At 44.3% G+C, this 19,055-nt stretch overlaps 1 protein-coding gene and 1 long non-coding RNA gene across 3 annotated transcripts in view; one reads left to right on the top strand and one right to left on the bottom strand.

Annotated features, from left to right (window-relative positions):
* DUSP16 (dual specificity phosphatase 16) overlaps positions 1-11,009 on the bottom strand; it is a 60,434-nt gene extending 49,425 nt beyond the window's left edge. The window contains exon 1 of one of the 2 annotated variants that reach the window (XM_066184303.1): positions 10,836-11,009. The gene's annotated coding sequence lies outside the window, so the exon portion shown is untranslated. Of the gene's footprint in view, positions 1-10,568; positions 10,643-10,835 lie in introns of those variants that run through there. The other variant, XM_066184304.1, reaches the window with a different exon arrangement.
* A 370-nt stretch (positions 11,010-11,379) lies between these two features.
* LOC136289966 (uncharacterized) lies at positions 11,380-17,597 on the top strand. The gene is made up of 4 exons (XR_010720908.1): positions 11,380-11,463; positions 12,358-12,889; positions 15,021-15,133; positions 17,347-17,597. It is a non-coding gene; the product is annotated as an uncharacterized lncRNA (long non-coding RNA).
* The last annotated feature ends 1,458 nt before the right edge of the window (positions 17,598-19,055 follow it).

Below are 19,055 nucleotides of genomic sequence, written 5' to 3'. Positions count from 1 at the left end.
GGGATTCCTGACAGCCATTGAAAGAGTGAGTTTGAAAAGACAGTGGCTGGGAAGACAAGATAGAATCTCAGTACTTGCCAAGCTTTGGTGTTACCTGCCGCAGAAATGCCCTCTGTGTTATCCTCACGTGAGAGAGAGAGCTCCACTACTTTCAGCAGATCCATGCTAATGTTCTCCAATTCCACTTTTACTGTGAGTGAACCCACTTCTTTTGGACAACAAGGGTAGTAGCCAGTTGGGCAGAACACAGAAGAAAGGAAAACACAGCCTACAAAGTATTTTACTTCTAAGATTTTAAGAAGGCAGCTAATTTAAGGTCTGGCATGGAGCAAACAACCACCCAGAGTCTATGGAGCAAGCAGTATGATGGATATCTCGTCTGCTTCAAACCAAACACAAAGAAAATAGGCTACTTGGGAGTTTATTCCCCAACTTGGCCTCGAATGAAGTATGAACAGTCATACAAACTACCCTAAGCAGCAGGCTTAGGGCAGCAGCTACAGGCAGAGGGACTGGGTCAAGCAGCCAGACGTGGTAACCTTTTCTATGTGCACAGCTGGAAAAAGACACTTTGTCAATAGTCTTTTCTGCTTTGTGTATTTAGGTTAAGGCTCCTTGGGGCACTGACTACTTGTACTTACAAAGCACTCCCACCAATGGCAGCATTTAGCATAACCCCAAAATGTTAGAGGACAAACAGCTAGGGCCTGGGGGAGCTGGCGCATTTGTACCTACAATGTATTTAGAGGATATCAGCCTCTTGTACTCAACATATTCTAGAAGCAAACACAAAATTTAGCAACTTTTTTCTTTAATGCAAGTTTCGCTTCTGTCTAGAATAAGTCCGTATGTACCAGATCTTAAAAGAGCCAACAATAAATTACTAAGAGCGTGAAGAAAAATAGCAGCTCACAACAGAAGTATTCAGACAGATCATTTTCCACACCTCTTCCCATCCTCTCGGCTGCACTGAAAGACATGTCTCTATGTGCACTCAGGAGCATGTTGTTTGAAGCTTAAGCCTCTGAACCTTAAAAATTTTCAACATGAAGATATGGTCTATAATGAAAAGTTATGAAATCAAGTCATTCTTAAATATTTAGAAATCCCTAGTTGTAAAGACCAAATACACAAACCCACACAAGGTTATTTTCTCAAAAGCCACCACATAATCTCACCCAACATTTTTTAAGGTGTATCTTCAGTTACATGAATTACAAATCAAAAAAACTGTTGAACGATCTTCAGAGGATATTTTATGGATGCACAAATAGCATTAACTACTATGAACCTATTAGAAATTACTCCTTTCCCTGTACTTCCTATAACTTGTCATTAGACTTTATTTAGACAGCCTGTCAAATAGACTTCTCCTCATACACACAGAAAATAACTCCTCTGTTATCTACTCCTACCACCCTAGCATTGCCAGCCAAAGTGGAATGATCCTGTTCTGTTGTCAGACAGAACAGACATTAGAACTACAGTTTCTGTGATTTAAATGAAATGTCATTTTCATGTGCAACTAGTGCAGAACTTTTCATCCTTCTTAAAAATACTTTTAATCTCTGTTGACTCTACCTTCTTCTTTTCTTATTCCTTTATTTAACCCACATAGGTATATTATCTCAACATCTGATCAATACTTCTTCTTTCTATTGTGCCCTGTCCTTTCTCTCTCTCTCCAGTTCTGTTCTTTACACACATCCTCCTTTTCTAGTATGTTCACTATGACAGAAGTTGACCTTTATAACACACAACTTTTGACACTGGATAAACTGTTTGAAACTTCAGCTTGAGAAAGTGATAAACCTGAGTATTTTTCCACTGTAGTGCAATTTAACTGCATTTTGAGTAAAAGCAGACGGATCACAGCTCTGTCCACAGGCATCAGAAAACAGAACTACATTTCAAGTTAACCATTAAAACATAAATCAGAACAAAATGTCCAGAATTCAGAATTCAAGGAACCCCGTTCTACTGCTGTTGGAGACGCTGAAGGATGTGGTTACACGTTAGTGGTTCAATTTCTTTATCTACATCTTGTCCCAAAGCAGCTGATCTACTTAACACCCATCCCACTTCACCTCAAAGAAAGAGTAATGTTATTTTCTGCCAATGGATAGACCACTCCAGCCGTGCTTTCATGTATAACAATTGACATTTGAAAGGGAGAGACATTTCAAGGAGGAAGGTAGGCTTCTATATTCTCATTTTGCTACATAAATTACAAAAACAGGTAAATAAGTAATAAATAGCTAATTAAGTATAAGGTATGACTGTACAGAAAAGCAGTACCAAAAGCTGAAGCAAATACTAAGCACTCAGTAGAAATGCCTTACTTTGGCAGATATAACAAGATTTTTGTAAATGCACTAAATAATTCAGTTAAGAAAAAAAAAAATGCTACTACTGGATCTCTACTCCAGAATCAGGCAGGTTCTAGGTCAGGGAAAAAGCATACTAGGTGATGCCTCTTTTTTCCTTAGGATCCCTGACATCAACCTTATACTGAAAGGTTTGTTTTCTTTCTTTTTTTTATTTTTTTAAACCAAAATTGAACTGGAGATCACATGTCTATACTGAGGTGTCTATATATATGTATGCTGAGCACGTACATACACAAAAACTTATATGCCCAACATTCCTCCCAAGTTAATTCATGACATAAATTCTTGGCTTTGAAATACTAAAATACTTAAATCATCAACACTGTCTTACATATTTTTTAATTATTCATCATGCCATGAAAGCCATTTTCCTGTCAAAGTAGACAGTCTCTTCAGGGGAAAGGGGGAAGGAAAACAGAATTTTAAAAAGTGGAAAGCCACCATCAAAGGGCTTGGCAGCCTTAAAAAAATCCCCAAAACAACTCATGTCTCTAAGCCAGCATTTGCTAACAGTGTCACTGTATCCAGCTTTTTTCTGTGCCTGCCACTAAGCAGCACATTCAAAGGGACAGTCCCAAAGCCTTCTGAAAGGCCCAGATCTGAACCTTTACCATGAAGCAGTCCCTTCTTCCCACCCAACCACCTCCCCTACTGCATTACCTCCTTATTGCTGACTTAAACAGTAGATAAAGACTGAAATGAACATTCTGCCTATTTTTGTCCAAAACCTTCAAAATCCTCACCACGACTCAATTAGAAAGATTAGATGATCACTGTTGAACCCTCAATATCAAGTAAGTAAAAGAAAAAGATTGTTAAACAACCAGCTGTATTTTCACTCAGCTATGCAGACATTTCATAGCCACTCTGCCATACTGGCTTATATCTGGGGGTTTGAATAAAAATAGCTAATGTGCTTGCTTGTTACACCATGAAATAAAGTGCACAAAGCAATTTCCAGGAGTGGTTTTGCCCATGAAAGGCAATGGTCATTAATGGCTTGTATTTGCAGCAGGCTGTCAGTGGAGCAGCGTGCCTGTGCTTCCTCCACAGCTTTCTATAGGTTTGACCATACACGAGGCAGCAGGGACAAACACACCATACATTTCCTCATTTCACATCAGGTCATGTCTACAGGAGAGCTGGCAAGCCATGCAAGCCTCAGTTGCAGAAAAAGATTCAAATCCTGTAAATCTGAGGGGGTGGAAAGATGTTTGTCTCTTCATGGAAACAGTATGTTGGAAAAATGTGGGATGACAGCAATAGTTAATCAGTATTTCACCACTTTCCTTTGCTGTACTGACCAGTATCTTGGAGATTTGAACTTGTACTCCTGTTCTTTTTCATTCCTGGTTTTCTTGAAGGAGATAAATTTCTTGCAGTAACATTTAGACGGGAAACAAGCAACAAATGGACTACTCATACAGTCATGTCTGGGCTGGATAGCTGGATAGGCAAATTTTTCAGGCATCTTCAAATAGGTCTACCTGGAAATTTCAGCAGACAGCAAAGTGAGCCACACTGAGGAAACAGTGTCACCTGGATGGTAACCACACACGGATCTGTAACTATGGTTATTAAAAGTGTGGCATCCTATCTCTAACATTATGAGTTATCTAACAAGCAGAACAGAGGACTGAGAAGCTGACAGCATGCCCACACTGTGTCAGCCATGAGAAGTCAGGGATTTTCAGGGTCTGGACAAAGAGACATCACTCCACTGACCAGGAAAATCAGACCTGTTCAGCTGAAAAGTTACAGAACAAAAAAGTGAGATTTTGAGAAACAAACAAGGTAGCAGCAGATAGTACAAGTACAAACAGGTCTCTTGGCTTTATTACACTTCATTGTTAGTCTCCTACTCTCCAGGAGAACATGAAGTTTTACCAGCTCTCATGAGGACGGTGTCCATCTGCCTTCAGCTGCCCCTGTCTTCCTGAGGCACAGGACTAGGAACATAAAGACCCATCGCTGGAGATGACCCTTCTTTAGTGAGGCCTCCCAACACTTACTGTGTGTAAAAGCTGGAGAGCTTTCAGGAAACTGAAATGACGTGGGAGTAGCCTGGGAGAAAAGGGAAGAAGGTTCGGGGTCCTCTTTCTAGAAGAGACCTACCCTCAATGCAGAACTAACTTGGAACAGACTGTGGGAAGAGAGTCTTTCACAGCCTATCCTCAGTTTGGAGCACACCTGCCTTAAACACAAGGTCTTCTGACAGGTGGAGGGAGCCCTCCTAAAGTGGTGACACCATTTGCCTTCTGCTGTTCTAGATTCAGTCTATTGCATACTTTGAAACTTATTAGAACCCAACAACGTGTCAACCCAATGCACTACAATTACTGCTGTACTCCTTTGCTGCAATAGTTTTTCTTCTTGCTTAAAAATTGGCAAACATTTATGAATCTTTGTGGAAACCAAGCTGAAGCTTACTCTGCTTGCTCCCCAACTGTCCTTAGTAAGAGGCCTCTACCTAAATCCTCTTAGTTTGGAAAGGCACTTCTGAGTATGATGGCATTAGGAGAACAACATGTAACAAAAAGTTTCTCCCCTCTCCACCTCTCTCCCCTCCCAGTTTTCCAGAGTCCAAACAGGCTCCCATGAAAGTCAGGGAGAGCAAGGCTGGAAAGCAAGAGAAAACACTGCGTCCCAAGCATGAATTTTCAAGTAGGGAGGAATGAAACCCCAACACCCAAGCACTTGTAACAAAACACCTGTGGGAACTGGATAGGTGATAGGCGCTATATATATTCCAGGCAGCATTAACAGAATGAGCAGAAAGTAATCCCTTGCCTGTTCTTCAGGTGATGTCAACCCACCTCTGACATCAAGGCTTGTTTCAGTAGCAGGATGGCTAAGAGAAGCCCTGCGAAGTGTAGTTCAGACTCTTGGGATGTATTTGTAAGAGGTGTTTGTGCCTGTCCTGCTTGAGGGACTGCACAAACTTAGTGAAATATGCACTATGGAGAAAGGCACACCCCTGCAAGGACCATCTGGCAGGTAAAAACCCGAGTTCTGGCAAGGGATTTGAGTCTGCAAAGTCTGGGGTGAATGATTCTTACAGCTAGCAATCAAGAAATAATAATTTTTAAAAAATGCAGGCTATTAAAAGTGTGGCATTTATACCTCTAACACTATGAACTACTCAGCCTAAACAGAACTACAAGGCCTAAACATGCTTTACTAGGGGGTCAGTAGGAGCAAAATGCAGCACTGAATCGATTCTATCCGGAATAGTGTGGGAGGAGGGAGAGTTCCTTTCCTATTTTGAGAGCAACATCTATGCTACGCATGCAGAGCCAAAGCCTTCTAATCCAGCAGGCTGAGTACACACTAGTTATTCAAACTCAAGAACGTGTGCATAAAAGGAATTTCATACAATTAGTCCCCGTTGTCCCCCTCACTTTATGCTCTCTGTAAAGTTCTCATTCCAGTGTTGCTACATTACACACTCAGACCCATCTTTTTGCCTCCCACATTGCCTTCAGTAATGTAAAAACATTAGACAAGCAGGCAGGGATATGTAAAAAGAGAGCACCTGTATAGCCATTGGTTTATGATTCAGCCAACAAGCTCAATTCATAGATCATTTTAGTAAAGCAAAAATCAAGTGAAGCAGAATGAAAATGGGCAATGCTACTGCAGTCTCAATGTTAGAAAATGTGTCAATTTTCTGCCAAACTAATGTAATGGAACACAGTTCCACTATGATTTTATGAAGAATTTTTTCATATTATTTTAGCAGACCATCACTCTGGCTAGTGTGCAAAAAGATCTTACGGAGAAAAAAAGTTACATTTATTCCCAACTAATGAAAGCTTCTGCACATCTCTACTTTTGTGTCTTTATTTGCTAAACAAATGACAGAGGTTTGTATCTTCAGCTTGAAAGCAGAGTGCAAACGTACCTGAGGAGGTCTGTGCAAGGAACTGATCCTAGTTTATGAGAAGCAGCATGAAAACTCCTAAGGCACTGGGAAAAAATAGTTCCAAAAACACACTCAGAGAGAAGCGGTATAAGTCACTGGCAACATAAGTATCATATTGTAACCAGGAAAGAGCAGAGATAACTACACTGCCCTCAAAGGAGACCCTTGTTTCAGGAGTTCCTTTCATACCTTCCAGCTTGGGACAGTGAAAGCAGAGACAAGCGGCACCACGGGAGGAGCTTGGGAACGTCCCCACTGAATGCCTGCAGCCCCACCGGAAACCTCCCATCACTGAAACAACACTCCTTCCCCTCTTTCCTAGCTTGCCCAATTATTAATTTTGGTGGTTTGGCTTTTGTTTTTTTTCAGCTGCCGGAGCATTTCATAGGGATGCAACATGGAAGGCTGCCAGCCCTCCCAGAGCCAGCTCTGAGTAGGACACTCTTGGCTCAGCAGCAGACCACACAGTGCAGCAGAAGGAAACACAGGGCCTTGAACTCACCCCATCTTTGCTCTTGCCCTCCATGCAGCTCTGCTCTGAGCCCCGAGCAGTAATTCACTGGTGCCCAACACTATCTCTGCTGGAGATTACGGTACCTGCCAGCAGGTCCTACCCATAGGCAAATCAAGAACTGCTCAGCTTAAAACCAGGTGAATCTAGAAGTTAAGATGTCAAACTTCACCGTTAATATCTATTTTTTGCTTCCTTCAGGTGTTATGGGAACTTACAGGGTAACTGTAATAAAGATTTGCTATTTGGAGCTGACAGGACAGCACCACTGCAAAAAGCAGACACGGTGGAGCAGAGAAGTGGTGATACAAGCTGCCCGGCTGCCATGCCTGTCCTCAGACAGCAGGAATACTGCAGGAGCACAGGGCATCCCAGCCTCCTCCCTTGCTCCGGAGGCAACTTGATCTCCACTGGCTTTAGTATTGGGGTGAGGATACTATTACAATAATGATAAATTATCCCGGGGATAGGGTCCCCCAAGCAACAACTATGAAAGCAGCATGAACTTAGTGTTCACTTCATCTTCTTGCAAATGACTCCTGGTCTTCGGCCAACTAATAGCTTTAGTCCAGAACAACATCCTGACACATACCACCAGGCCAGCCACCACCTGTGGCTTTTGATTTGTCCAGAAAGTAGAGGCCATGTATGCAACTGGCAGCCCTAAAGGATGACATGCTACCCTTTGTTTATGAGGGGGATACAAATAAACCACAGAAAAATTAGTGGTAGTGATACGTCCTTATCAGTATTTAAAATATTCTGCAGAAATCCCCCATGTCACAAAGCTCATTCTGAAAGCAATACCTAAGGAACTGTAGGGAAAGTGAATGTACATTCCTATTAATAAGCTTCCTATTACCAAGAAAACCAGCTTCTTGAAAATTCTTAAATAATCAAGGATGTAGCATTACACAACCATGCACAAAATACTACAGGATTGCGAGAAGCATTTAGTAACTATCATAACAACAAATCCATAGGGGCAGATTCAGCGGAGTCACAGACCAAACCCAAGTTTCTTTCAAAGGCTGAAAAAAAACTGTAGAAATGAAAAAGGAAGGGATGTGTCAATCCTTCCACACCTCATCCTTTGACAGTAACTACTCTATGCCATCTGGATATTAAGGACTGTCAGCACTTGAAGAATATCTATGATGCTTTCCTGACTGCTTCTACAGAAAGCAAAAAGAAAAAAATGCCCTAGAAAATTCAGTCGACACACTACAAAGTGAAATCTATCATCCTGGCTGCCTCCTTTTTCTTGGGGGGAAAAAAATGCTTCAGCTGTACTTACTGTATTTCCTATTTGAAAACAGTGAATACTGTTGAATCGATGTGAGGATTAAGGCGTTGAATTTTAAAAACCCAGGTGAGGGAGCAAAGCCCTCACCCTGCACACACCTCTTACTGCCCAACGCCTTGGAGCAGAGCTCACTTGAAGATAAGTGCAAGTAACAGAACTCAACATCTAACTCTCGGCTATTTGACATTTCTTACGAAGGCCGAGAAGAGAGGCTGAATTTAGCCCCTGAGGGCTTCGGAAGGCCTACATGAATCTCTTATCTGATAGGCAGAAGAGCGACTGGCCCATCTCACATCCACTTTCCAGTGGCTCCGTATGACTTCACTCCCCCTGTGAGCAGAGCAGCAGCACAGAGCTCGCAGGGCAGAGCCGACTTGCCAAGGAAGGTGCACGGGCACATGGCAGATCCAACCACAACTCCTCCCACGGGCTGAGGGCTGGCACCCCGCCGGGGCTGGCTTGGGAGACAGAGATCCCAGCGAAATCCAGTTAACACATTCCTGGACAGCTTCTGCCGATACGGTCCTTACTGACAGGCCAAGCTAAAAGCAAACACCCCTGCCCAGCCGGCTGTCTTTGCTGGAAGAAGAGCGTGCATTTTTACAGAAACAAAGATAACTGAGCTCACTATCTTCTACAGAAGTTTTTTTTTTCTGGTGTGATTTTGTTCCATTACATCTGCTTGGGTAGCTAACAAAAGCAGAGCTACTGGAACAGGAATGTACTCAGGTATCTTTATCCGACATGTTACATTTTTAAATGTTTGGTTTGTTTTTACGGCATGTTACATTTTTAAATGTTTGGTTTGTTTCTCTGGACCTTTCCACATGTATTAAACCAAACAGCATTTTGAAGCTGCCATCTGTAGCACAGGAACTGACACATTCTCTGCTGCTTTCACGTATTTGTTCATTTAAAAAGGGACTTTTAAATTGTGTATTAAGATTTACTAAAGCACTGTTGTATTAAACAAGCATAACAAGTGGAACTTACTACAACTCAGATCCTTCTTATAGATTCCATCCTCAAACTATTAATAAGCATACTCAGTAAATGCAAGACTTACTTGTGAATATCACTATTCTCTGTGTCTTTTGTCATTAAAAATGAAAGCTAAAAATACATGTACACCTCCCTGCTGCATACTTCGCTCCACATTCAAGCAGAAACTCCCAGACAACCAACATAAACAACTGTGATGAATACTTCAATCTCCAATGGGCAGTGGGATGAACACCATAAAAAGAAATTAAGACTTACTATTTTTCCACCTCCCCTCAAAACACAAGAGTCTGAAACCAACTCCTGTTTGGTCAGTTGTGACTTTGTAAACTCTGTATCTACCCAACCACACACTGCCAGGAATAGCATAAATCTCAGAGCAAGGATTACAAAATCATTCCGGGGTTTTGGTTGGGGTTTTCTCTTTTAAGAACCCCAACACACATCCTTGCAGAGAGAAACAGTGCAATCTGCTTTTAGGTTTCAAAACTAGCACAGATCTATTTATTCTGCTGGGTATACACTGAATGTTTGAACAAAAAAAGTTAGTCATAGGTCAGACAATACAGCTCGCTATCACTACACCCTTCATTTGAAGGAAAACCAAAGAAATCGATTTTGTATGTCAAACAGCTGAAACGACGGTAAAAGAAAGTAAATTCTCCTAGGTTTCCTTTTCTTAAAAAAAAAAATCTTTAAAAAAAGAAAACAATAGTTTAAAAAAATCCCAGCTTCTCATCTGACATGTAACCAAATGTTTTTTGGCCGCTGAAAAATCCTGCCATTGGTCAGGCTCGGCAATAGGCACATCCCATACACCTGGTGATGCGCGCTCAGCCCCGCATCCCGGCCCCGGGGGGGACAAAGCCGGGAGCCGGGATGTGTCAGGCCGTGTCCGGGCGCCAGCCCCGGGCCGGGAGCTCAGGCGAGCGCGATGCCAGGTTAACAATTTGCAATTTGCCTCCCTCCTGGACGCCGCGGCAGCCCTCCATTTTGTCAGCCGCCTCAATTTAAACGTTTTCCAAGTCAAAGGCAGAACTTCGGCGTTTCTTCGGGAGCCCTTCGGGGCTTTCAAGCATCCCCGACCGTTTTTTTTTTTTGGGAGCCAGCGCTCCGGGCTAAGTTTAGCAGGGCAGCCGCGCACGCCGCGGCTCCCGGGCAGCGCCGAGCCCCCCGCGGGGCAGCCCGCGGGCTCCTTCCCATCGCTTCTCCCGGCGGCGCCTCCTCCCGCCCCGCGCTCCGGCGGCGCCCGGCTTTGCTCCCCGCACGGGGAGAGGCAGGTGGATGTCGGGAGGAGGGCAAGGAAGGGACGGGAGGCAGGAGCCGCCGCGGGCAGCAGGGTGCCGGCAGCAGGTAGGGAGGGCAGCGCGGGGCGGCCGCCGGTGCCGTGCGGTGCCTGTGCCGTTCCCCCTCCCTCCGGCCCCCCGTTCTTACCACCTGCGGAGGCGGCCGGAGCCCGCCCGGACCGGGGCAGCGACCTGTCCACTGCGGGCGCTCTCCTCCGGAGGTGAGGGGGCGGCGGGGAAGGGCATGAGGGAGGAGGGAGGGCTCCCACCGCCCGCCTCTCCCTCACCTCCCTCCTCCTCCTCCTCCTCCTCCTCCCCGCCCAGCCCAGCCCGGCCCGGCCCCCCCGCGCCCCGCGCCCCCCTCCCGGCTTGTCTTGCCCCGGGCCGGGGTCCCCTGCGCTGCTGCGGCACTTACTGTGTCAGCCCTGTCAGTCTGTCAGCCTGTCCCCTCGGCAAGGATAAAAGCAATTGCCCACCAGCCTCTCGCCGCTGCCGCCCGAAACAACTTTGTCTCCTTCCAGTCGCCGGGAAAAGCTCCTCTTTTTCCTTCTTCTTTCAGTAAGGAGGGGGAAAAAAAAAAAAAAAACAACCCTCCCAAAAAACAACAATCAAGCCCTAGCAATTTTAAAAAATTAGAAGAGAAAAAAATATATTCGGCTTTTTTCTTTTTTTTTTTTTCCCTAAGAGTGGGAAGAGTGAAGGTGGGAGGGGAGAGGAGCAGAAAAAGGAAACATTTGGAGCTCTCTTTTCCCTCTCCTTCCCCCCCTCCCTCCCAAGATGGCCTGAAAAATTAAAAGGGGACAGCGATGAGGGGGACACACACACCGAAAAACTCGGGAGGAGGGAGGAAGTTTGGAGGGCTGAGGGGTTTTTTTGTGTGTGTGTTTGGTCTTTTTTGTTTGTTTGGGGGTTTTTGTTTTGCTTTTTTTTTTTTTTTTTTTTTTTTAAAGCCTTAGAATCCCAGAACGACCGAAACGACGGCAAACAGCCGGGAAGAGCAAGGCACAAGGAGAGGAACGAGCGAGAGAAAAAGAGTTTTGCTGGTCAGTAAACTTCAAGCCGCTGGGATGAGGTCATTGGTGTAAATATAAAGCGATGGCGTCATTTGAAACCAATCCCAGTGAATGAACTCAGCCGGGGGGGTGAAGGTGGGGGGAGAGGGTGAAGGAGAAAGAGGAGGAGCAGCGGGAGAGGATCCCTGAGGGGCCGCGGCGGCCGGCCATGGCGGTGTGTGTGGGGCGGCGGGGGCGGGGGTCTCTCGCTGTCCCCCGGGGAAACACGGGCCCGCTGCCCGCGGCCTCCAGCGACAGCCGCCGGGCCGCCCTTGGGAGGAGCCGCGGAGCCATTCAACCGAGCCGCCGCCGCGGCCCTTCCCCGCCCTTCGCCCGGCCCTCGCTGCGCTCCGCTCCGGCCTCCCCACAGCGCCCACAGCGCCCACAGCGCCCGCCGCCCCTTCCCCGCGCCGCCCGGGGCCTGGCGGCCGTGTGGCGCCCGGCGACGCCTCGGCCCCGCCGCCACCTCCGCTCTGCCCTGCGCCGCCTGAGGGGCGACCGTAAATACCGCCCTGGCTTCTGCTTCTGCCGTGTGCCGCTGATGCAGAACCAGCTGGGCGTGAAGGCGTCACAGCCCCCTGTACCGCAGGGGTGTTAGGGGATCGTACGAGCGCGGGGTGTTTGAGGGAAGCGATCCGGTTCCAACCCCTGTCACTGGGATGGGCAGGGCGCCCCGTGGGCCGTGTGGAACACTGAGGGGCCTTTGCCCTTTAAATAACCTAGCTCAATAGATTTAAAAATCTGGAACCACCCCGTGTAAACCTATGCAGATACACAGAAGTATGTTATTTTTGCCTGATATGTATCTGTTACCAATCCGAACTGGTGAGGTACGTCCTTCAGGGGCTGCATTGGTCCTGCCTGTCTTGTGCATCCCTCTTCCAGGCGTGACAGAATGTTCTGCAGTTCTCTTCCTCCCTCAGAGGCATCGTTACTGTGGGGAACCTGCCAGCACTGCTGAGAATGCAGGACAACTTACACACCAAAATTCAAACTCCACTCCGTCACCTCTGATGGCTTATGAATTCCCTGTGCCAGAATCCCTTGGAAGACAATATGAGAAAGAGAGTTAACTGCATGAGTCCTTACATTCTTGGTGGCTGTCTCTTCAACCCAAGTGGCTTTGGAAAAGCACGTGGCTATCACAGTAAAATGGTTTGGGTGGTTGGTATTTCAGGAAGCGGGTCACTCAGAGTAAATTTTATATGGGGGGGGCTCTATCCTGTCAATATTGACCAAGAACCACCTTGGTGAAGACCGTCGTGTTAAGGAGTTGAGAGCTGTCTCATGAGAAAGCCTTGTTGACACTCGTACTGAACAGTCGCCTCCTGGGTGAGGGAGTGCAGAGCACGCAGGGGAGAGAGAAGCCCGAGCTCCATGAGAGAAACAAAAGATCAAAAGCAGCAAAGAAATTATGGTAAAGCAATTAACATTGGGATGTTCACTATTTTGCACGTGTCCCTTTTCCAGTAGCTGAAAAGCAATTTTGCCCTTCTATCTCAATAAAACAGTGTCCCCAAAGAGGCCTTTCCCAAACCCCCAAAGCGCCCGCAGCATTAAAAATCTGCACAATTAACTGCTGGTTAACGGAGCTAGAACTGACCCATTTTGACAAAGGGGATCAGAGAGCGTGCCAGAGAAACTGGAGGTGACGGCCAGTGCCCCAGCTCTTTCATTCCAGAAAATTGCAGGAACAAATAGTTCCAGCATGGTTATCCTCACAAAGAGAAGTGGGGAGCAGCAGAGAGAGGTGCGTGGTAAGGAGGAAAGACATTTCAATTCTCTCTTCCCTTTTGTCGTCTCAGCTCTGTAACACATTATGTAACAGGTTTCAGTTTTGTTTAAATTGTGAGACTGTGAAAGTTTCCTGACTCTGAAACTGGGACAATAAGAAATACTTGTGATCTTCTGGAAGTATTTTTCTTTTTAGCTGAAAAAAAAAAAAAATGCAGAAAAGTCTGTACTAGAACAGCAAGTTAAAGTTTTTTCAATGTAGAGTCAGGATATTTCTTTTTTCTGTAATGTAATGGTGCTGAAAGAGTTAAAGTTAGCGTTCCTTTCTCATGCGTCCTTGTGAGGCTTATGAGATAAGAAGATCAGAAGTGTCCGTATGAGTTAAAACAAGGGCAAAAGACATTGTGGTGGCTATCCAACAGGCTGTGCAACAGCCCTTGAACTTTGACACTCCCCCATGTCCTACCTCACTTCTGGCAGGAGTGGCTGCAAGTGTGTCACCCCTCACTGCCCCTTCTCTTGGGGGCCAGGGAGGGGCAATAGCTGGGTACTTTCAAGAGCTAGAGGTCATGCACCTTGTTTACAAAGGTTTCCCTTTCTTTATTGCTAAAAGCTAGCGCGGTTTTTTGTTCCTTTTCCAGCTAATGGATTTTGTGGCACTTCATTTGGTTAATCAGTTAGCAGTGATTAAACAGGGGAAAGATAAATGACAGCCTGAGTAACGTCATCATGGTTTCTGCGTAGTGGAAAGGAGTGGTTTGCCAGGGAAACCTCTTGCGAAATAAGTGAGAAGTGAACTAGAAGCACAGAATTTACCGTGCTTTAAAATCCCCTCGTGGGTGCTCACTTCCTCCTTAGGCTGGAGTGGAGTTGTTGAAGAGGTTACCATTCCCAGACTGCTCCCAGTCACCGTCATGGCTGTCTTCTGCCAAAGGCGACCACCTCCCCTCCCTACCTGCAAGCTGTTCGCCCACTCAACCCCTCCCAAACTTGCTTTGGCCAAAGTCAACCAGAGCAGCTTAAGCAGTTTAAATAGTAGAAGTCAGCTGCATTGGTTTGTTTTGGCTGAAACGGAGTAGGGGAAGCCCAAGTCACCAGATGGGAAGTGAGGGGATGACTTTTTCACGGACAGCTTCAGGAGGCAGTGGGAGGTTGGAACTAATCTGCTTTCAGAGCAGACTTCTGCACCAGACACAGCTTCTACCGACTGTTCTTCAGGGTATTTAAAAGTAGAAGTGTTGCTGAGATGCTCACATGGAAACATTGGTAGCATTTTTAGATACCACTTCCTTTGTTGGCATGGAGAGCAGGGTACAGCAGTCAGAGCAGCACAGGTTTGTGGGAGAGCAGCAACGGGAACATGAGGATTTGGAAACCAGTAGCTACAGAAGATGTAGGACTGAGAGGGGGGAAAGAGCAGAAGAGAGAGAAGTTTGTGGCTGTAGATGAGTGGGAGATCACAGAGCTCAGTCCGGAAAGGAGGGATTTGAGCAGCTTGGGAAATGCAGGTGTCAGAGACGTGGGGTGGCGAGTAAGCAATGCTCAGGGGCAAACAGTGATTCTTCCATGTGTGCTTCCGACCTTGGAAGGTCCATCCCTCTGGAAAAGGGTTAAATGAGAATAGCCTCACTAGTCTGTCACTGCAGGTAGTTTTCATAGCTCTGCTTCCCTGTAGCTTCTCTAGGACTGCCAGATTCACAGCCCATCCAACAAGCTGGGGGTAATATGCAAGTGGAGGTGTCTAGGTTTGATGCAAATATGGGGTTTGGGCTGGAATATAAGTCAAGATGAAGCAATATTCTTGTTCACTGTAGGACAACAGTGGGTGATTCGGAGCAGTGAAAGAGAAAAAAAAAGAATTACAGGAACTGGAGCAGCAGAAAGTACAGAGAAAAAAGGAAGGAGAGCATCAGCTGTTTGCTTCCCTGTAAGTCTTTACTTCATAAACCCTGTATGCATTACTCCATAGGAATGTACATTATTCTTATCTCTAGGATCTTTGTAGAGATACTCTTTAGTTTTGTAAGTCTTTTGTGGGACAGAGGAGCATCATGAAACCATGTTTTATGGATATAAGACTGAGTTACTCACATGAAGTAACTCATCCAAGGTAGTATAGCAAGATGGTTACAGATCAGAGAACTGAACCAAGTTCTCTTAAATTCCAAACCCAACCACTAATTCATCCTTTTCCCTCTCCTCTCTTGCATCTCAGAAAAGAAATAGTAACTTTTGTTTTACTTACCTATAATTGCACAGGCAGTTATTGAAATTAAGTGCTTGCACAAAAGCTTGTTGGCTTAGCTTGCAGTTAAGGGACACACACACACAAAGGCTATAGGTGAGATATATAACATAAGACAATGTGAAAAGACAAAGGAAGAAGTGACAACAATTTCTGGTTCTAGGGATGGCCTTTATGAAGCTTAGGGGATTTTGCTAAAATTCTAGTAATCTTAAATTAAAAAATGAAGTTACTACATTGATGGTCAAGCCACTTCTCTATGAAACAGCAAGATGAAGTTTTGAGGAGGCATTTGAAATTGGAGATCATAATAAATATTATTTACAGAAAAAGAGCATAATAACATGTTGTCATCAGGAAAGAGAGTAATGAAACACTGTTGTCAAGAAACAGCAAGTTCAGACATCTCTACAGCAACTGAAAAACTTAACTAGTAACATTTCTCACTTTCCAATATATCCAAAGAGAGAATATTTAAATAAAACCACCAAAAAAAAGCGGATACATTTAAAAAAAAATCACAAACACATTCCAGAAATTAAGGTAGTTGTCACAATAACCACCCACCTCACTTACTTTTCGATCTTACTCACTGTTAGTCACTTGTCTGTAGGCTGGTACACTTCTATTGAAATGAACTGGTAATGGGCAGTAAGCACAGATGGTGTAAATCATCATTGCTCAACTCACACTTCAGTTGCTATGCTAATTTATACTATCTGGAGAATGGCTTTGTGTGTTCATGTTTCGTTTGTGGCCAATGATGAATCAGAAGTAAAATGTATTTGCGGTTATTAGGAGGGCAGCATAAAATGTATGAGGTCTTTGACAATTCCCATCCTTCTTTTTAACTGCTTGAGTACTTCAAATTATGTGGGATATAGTAATTACCAGCCTTAAATAAATTTTAGACATCCTGTGTTTTACTAATAATGAAATATTTTCCTAGGAATACCAAGGATATGATAAAAAAGTACAGCATTCATAAAATACTTTAAAAGTATGACGTGTGAAATGTCGTCTGGCTTAATATAAACCATTAAGTACAAAGTTGCTGTCTTGACAGCATGCTAAAGTGAGCTCACAATCAAGAAAATAGTTTAAATGTCTGAATGTAGAAAGAGAATGTATGAACCTGTGGTAATGAAGACCAGTTTATTTATGTTTATTTATTTTAAAATACTTTCTTTCCAACATATGTACACAGGAAAGGAACTTCTTAGAGACTTTTAGAATCTTTAGCATTTCTCATAATCCATTTTCTTGTTTCTGCCAACTTTTAACGTCTCCTGACACTTACAGGTATCCTAAACATTGTGGATTCGATAGGCTGCTGTTTATTTAATTCTGACGTGCAGTTTGGGTGTTGCAGTAACATGCCAGTGAAACTCCATTGTTATTCAAATGGGTTGTGAAAGAGATTTCAATTCCATGGGGTCATTAAAATGTATTTAATAGATAAAAAAGAGCTTAATATGAAAAAGGAAAAGACAGGCAAACCCATAACGGACATGAAAAATAAACTTGAGTTCTAAAAGGGGAAAGAAAACCAAGTTAATTACTATTTGTTGTTGCTGTGGGAAGGAAGGGCATGAGCACCACAGTGACCTGCATTTATAAGCTCTCATTCATATAAACTTTAAAGTGGATAACACCCAGAACATCAATATTTTGGCCTAACAGTAATAACATTCTTAGGATAAAAGACTGTTAACTCTGAACAAAGTCTTATTTTGTTGTGTGCACTGGTCAGAAAATCGTCAGTCTGAGATTAGCTCAATTGTCAACAACAGAGAGCAGAGTTTTTCAAGGAGGACAGGTGAAAATATCAGGTTACAGAGAAAAGAAGCATGTGAAAATTTCAGAGCGTGTCTTTTTTATTTATTTTTTTTTAGATGCAAGGTGGACGTGAGGTGAAGGACTGCTGGTTTATTTTTATATTGCCTTCTTGACTACCCTTCCATGGTCAGGAACAAGCTGGCTTCTGTGTGTTGGGTATGGGTAGAGAAGTCTTTTAGCTCTGAAGAGGAGCTGAAAATCTTGCAAGAGCCTCTCTGCTTCAGAGCAGTTTGTCACTTGTCCTCCTTATAGCCAGGGAAGAATCATGATCGTATTAAAAACATTTAAAACCCTGTTTTATATTCAACCTGCCAAAAGAAGATCAATGAGGGTGAAGCACAGGGCTTCAAATAGAATGGTTTATTTTCTTTGTGAAGGTCTGCCTCAGACTTCTCGTGACTTATTTGAAGCTGCTTGTGCTTACCTCAGATATAAATTTGGCTTGTTCGCTCTCCAGTCACTAAAAATTGTTTCAAGCCATTGATCAAATGATGATGAGTTCCAGATAAAGTTACACTGAAGAATGTGCCTCTTCATGACCATTTAAAAATCTAAATGGGATATTACGAAATCAGATGGGGCAGAAGGTTTTTTAAGAGGGGGAATTTCAAGTAGAGGACATGACTTTGCAAGACTTTTTTTTTCCCAGCAGCTGTGAAAGCTCAGAAGAACTTCCTAGACAGGAACATATGAGGACACAGTCTTTTGTGAGCCAGTCATTGGAGACATTTGTGGGAAAATGGTGGATGCAATTTGAGTTCCAGAATATAAAAGGAAAAAGAAGCCCCTGTTAGAAGGGCCTGTCTAATTACTAAGTTGCAGAAATTATATGTTTATTCATCTGTTATTTTGTAGTAGGACCTACAATTAAATGATGTCAGCCACAGTTTAAGAAAAATGGCTATTATAACTGATGATTCATTTAAAATACCTTCTTGCCATCTAATGCCAGCAGGACAGCAGGCTGCAGTTGTAGTAATGCTGAAAGCTGAAGAAAGAGCACGGTCCCCCTTTGGTTAACAGCATGTGAACAAAGGCTTCAGCCACTGGAGAGGAGATGGCAAAATAGGAACAAGGCTGCCCAGCAAGTGGCAGGGAAAGAGTGAACCAACATCTGTCAGTGGCATGGGTGTACAGAGCTTGGGAAGGTGCAGGCAGGTGCCTTGGCTGAGCCCGTCTATCAGGTGATGCTCTCCCTCACAGTTTCCTGCCCCTTGCTTCTTACTGTGTGGTCCTGGCACTTCCCTTGCTGTGGATCTGGCATTGTTATAATGCAACATGAGCCAGCCTGTCCTGCCAACCCAACAGAAGCAGAGAGTTACTCTTTTTGTCAGTCATTCAGTTGACATCTGTTGTCTGACAATAGAGAAAAGCTCTTTAGAATGAGAGTGGTCAAGCTCTGCGTCAGGTGCCTAGAGAGGCTTCCCCCTCCTTGGAGACAGTCAAGGTCCTGAGCCACCTGATCTAACTTTGGAGCTGGACTGAATGTCGAGGTTGGCTCTGCTGTGAACAGGGAGTTAGACCAGCTGGCCTCCAGAGTTCCCTTCCAACCTGATCTGTTATATGGGCCAGTCATGATTCCTTGTATCTTGTATTATTTTACACCGAGAAATCTCAGTGCATCAGTGTCCTTAGCTGAAACTTTATCTGTCAAACATTGGGACAGTCCTGTACCTTTTGTGAAATTTCAGTGTTTGAATTTCTATGTTTAAATTGTTTTGAGCAAAGGGGTTTCAGGAGGAAGTCAGTTCTTTTCAAATATAGA

This window comes from Chamaea fasciata, unplaced genomic scaffold (genome assembly GCF_029207755.1).
Source record: "Chamaea fasciata isolate MVZ Bird 193981 ecotype frontalis unplaced genomic scaffold, bChaFas1.0.hap1 SCAF_5, whole genome shotgun sequence".
In the NCBI taxonomy this organism is placed as follows: Eukaryota; Metazoa; Chordata; class Aves; order Passeriformes; family Sylviidae; genus Chamaea; species Chamaea fasciata.
This window is presented reverse-complemented; position numbering and strand designations above follow the sequence as displayed.